This window comes from Globicephala melas, chromosome 15, assembly GCF_963455315.2.
Source record: "Globicephala melas chromosome 15, mGloMel1.2, whole genome shotgun sequence".
Lineage (NCBI taxonomy): Eukaryota > Metazoa > Chordata > Mammalia > Artiodactyla > Delphinidae > Globicephala > Globicephala melas.
Genome location: NC_083328.1, coordinates 55,745,683 through 55,749,193, shown reverse-complemented (window position 1 = coordinate 55,749,193; position 3,511 = coordinate 55,745,683). Strand labels below are relative to the sequence as shown.

General features: G+C 44.2%; 1 pseudogene; it reads right to left on the bottom strand.

Moving 5' to 3' along the window:
* Positions 1-444: 444 nt before the first annotated feature.
* Positions 445-897, bottom strand: LOC115847526 (large ribosomal subunit protein eL27-like; annotated as a pseudogene).
* Between the last annotated feature and the right edge of the window lie 2,614 nt (positions 898-3,511).

The window sequence follows — 3,511 nt, the reverse complement described above, 5'->3', positions numbered from 1 at the left end:
GAAAAGCATAAAATATCTCACCCTTTGCAGGAAAAGTTTGCTATCTCCTGGTTTGGATTGGGTTAAGAGGTGAAAGCACAGTTCAGTTGACAATACTGGGGAGACATTGACAAAGAAAAGGTAAAGATGAACTTTTCTTCAGAATGTGAAAAATATGAGAGTACTGAAGGATAAAAGGCAAGAGCCAGTACTGAGGGAGACACTGATAGGAAGAAAGGCAGGATGAGATCCTGGGGGAGAAGCAGCATGGAGTCAGTGTTACTGAACTCGGGTTCGACTGCTTGCCACTCAAAAACCAAAACTCGAGTGGCAAGTGTTGGTTGGAAAGGAAAGATTGCTTTATTCAGGAGGCTGGCAACCTGGGGAGAAGGTGAACTCATGTCTAAAAGCTAAATCCCAAGATTTGCTCTACCATGAAAGTTTTTTTTTTTTTTTGTATTTTTGTATTTTTAATGACTGAAACAAGACAGACCTAAAACCGCAGCTTCTGAAAGAACCATTTGTTCTTGCCAGTCTTGTATCTCTCCTCAAACTTGACCTTGGCCTCTCGTCGGGCCTTGTGTTTGAGAGCAGGGTCTCTGAAGACATCCTTGTTGACAACAGTTTTGTCCAAGGGGATATCCACAGAGTACCACGTAGGCATGAGGTGATTATAATTATAAACTTTCACAAAAGACTTGATCTTTTCTTCTTGCCCATGGCAGCTGTCACTTTGCGGGGATAGCGATCAATTCCAGCCACCAGAGCATGCCTGTAGGGTTGGTCTGTGGTGCCATCATCAATGTTCTTTACGATGACCGCTTTGCGTCCAGAGTAGCGACCGGCCAGGACCAGCACCACCTTCCCGGGTTTCATGAACTTGCCCATGTCGGCAGCAACCTCTCGGGCCTACAGCAGAGGAAGCTACCATGAAAATTTTTAAAGGAAGAATTATTTGAGGAAGGGGTCAGGGTCTACATTATCTTCCACTGTGTGCAGACTTTCTTCTCATTGGTTGATGATGAGGTAACAGGACAGTGTTCCAGGAATCTTGTGCTCAGCCTGAAGTTACCATCCTCCACAAGGGTGGGAGCCTTAGTTCCTGCAGAAGAGCTCAAAGGTATTGTTATGTATATTCCTTGAGTAGGAACCAGGACCTTGCTTTATTGCTGCACTAGTTTCTGGACTGCTTCTCCTTTGTTTCTCCACCCTTTCCCTTCCCTGATTAGCAACTGTTTGAATCTGCCGTTTGGAACTCAGGGAAGGTCAAGGAAGCTGAATGAAGCTTATTTCCTACAAGCAAGAAGTGGGGACACTAAAATATTTGTACCCAGGAGGGCCCCACAGAGCCCAGCTCCATTTCATCATGATGGAAGAGCTTGGGGAAAAGATGGAAGGACAGGGGTTGGGTGAGAATCCAGGTAATTCAGGTAAAAAAGGGAGAGTTGACAGGCTCTTGGTTAGTTGGCTTTGGCATTTTGTATTTTATACAACGCCTAGCACACAACCTAACATCTGGTGGGCATCAATGTTTTTTTCGATTGAAAAAGACATCCGCCCAGTTTATAACTTGAGGCTCCCCACAGAGCACTTTGCTTTCAAACTCCAGGACCATGTACCTGCCGGGTAGGAAGGGACCTGAATAGTCTTATTCCCACTACACAGCTAAGAAATTGTGACATGAGAGGGTTGGTGACTATCCTGAAGTCATCAAGCCAGGAGGCTGTCTCCAGCTGGGTCTGGAACCCAGGCCTCTCTGCCCAAGACCTTTCTCACTTGGAGGCTGCATGAGAACTGCAGAGCCTGGAGGCTGAGTTTTCCACATGGGAGAACTTACTGTTAGTTTATGTTGGCTGTGAAAAACTCCAATTATTTTGTTAACAAATCAAAATATGATGTGAATATAGTTTCCTGTGCTATACAATAAATCTTTGTGTTTATCTTGTAATAACTTATAATGGAAAAGAATAAAAAGAAAGAATATAGATATATACATTAAATATGTATCACTTTGCTGTCCTCCTAAAACTAACACAATGTTGTAAATCAACTGTACTTCAATTAAAAAAAAACTCACTAAAATGAGGAGGCCTCTGATTTTGTGATACCTGTGCCCAGGAGCAAGGGTTGCATTTCTGCACCAGACTGAGCTTTTGCTGGAATGTGAGGTGGGGTAAGAGCCAGAAAGAGAGGAGATGGGAATTTCTGCTGAATGCCTGGGCCTCAGGAGTACCAGGGTTGATAGGAAGGGAGGATGCCAGAGGTGGTCTTGGTGGCCCTTCTCCTTTTCTGAGGGCCCATCCTCTCCTCTCCTTTTCCCCAAACATCCTCTGACCTGAACTGTTTCCCCAGCTGCCTGAGGCCTCTTCCCCAGGGCCTAAGCTCCAGTGCATGCTCTGATTGAGAGCACTGAGTCTTAATTACTCTTCCCAGACCCTATCCAAACTTCTCTGGGCTATGTCTCACCTCCTCAGGCACATTTCCTAAAGCACTCATCCAAGCTGGCTTTGCCTGGCTGGGTTCCCTGAAAGCAGAGCCTGAACATGCTTGGGTGCAGGTGGCTTATTTTGGAGACAATCAATCCCAGGAAGCAGGACTTGGGGAAATGGGAGGTGGTAAGGAAGGAGGAAAAGCCATATAAAATTCTGTTAAGGTTGCTCTTGTGAGAAATGAAGCTCCATTTCACCAATAAGCATGCAGAAATCTCCCAGACCATCCATCCAAAGGACAGGAGATGGGAGAACTTATCCTTCAACTTCTGCAGGGATTATTCCCGGGGACCTTGACTACCCCAAACATCTGGACTACATTTGCCCACAGACTTCTGAGGCTCTGATGAAGGCCCCAAGTGTTGGCCCCGTGGGTGGGGGTGGGCTTGAGCTAGGATGCTGACAATGTAAGTCTGAACTTGAACAGAGCTGTCCAGTACCCCTGGAGCAGAGATCAAAGGTGGGAGAGAGGATGTGACATGGGCATTATGAAGCTATGTTATAGAGGCATATGAACTCAACTTCCAGGTGAAATGAACCTTGCATCAGTACAAACTAAGCCTGTCTATTTCCAGTAAAATTATCTGCCTGGAACTGTATTGTGTTTAGTCTTTTATTAAAACTACAGAGCTAGGAACACTAACACTTTAGTTGTTATTTGGCTGGGGTATCTTTTTCTATACTTTCCATTACAATATTTTTGTGCCTTTCATATTGGGTGTAACTAATATGTTGGATTGGAAAACAATCCAGTTTTGTTTTTTATTATTATCCCATTGTATTTTATTTATTTCTTTATACAGCAGGCTCTTATTAGTCATCCATTTTATACACATCAGTATATACATGTCAATCCCAATCTCCCAATTCATCACACCCCCACCCCCACCCCTCACTGCTTTCCTCCCTTGGTGTCCATACTCTTCTCTACATCTGTGTCTCAATATCTGCCCTGCAAACTGGTTCATCTGTACCATTTTTCTACGTTCCACATATATGCGTTAATATACGATATTTGTTTTTCTCTTTGTGACTTACTTCAT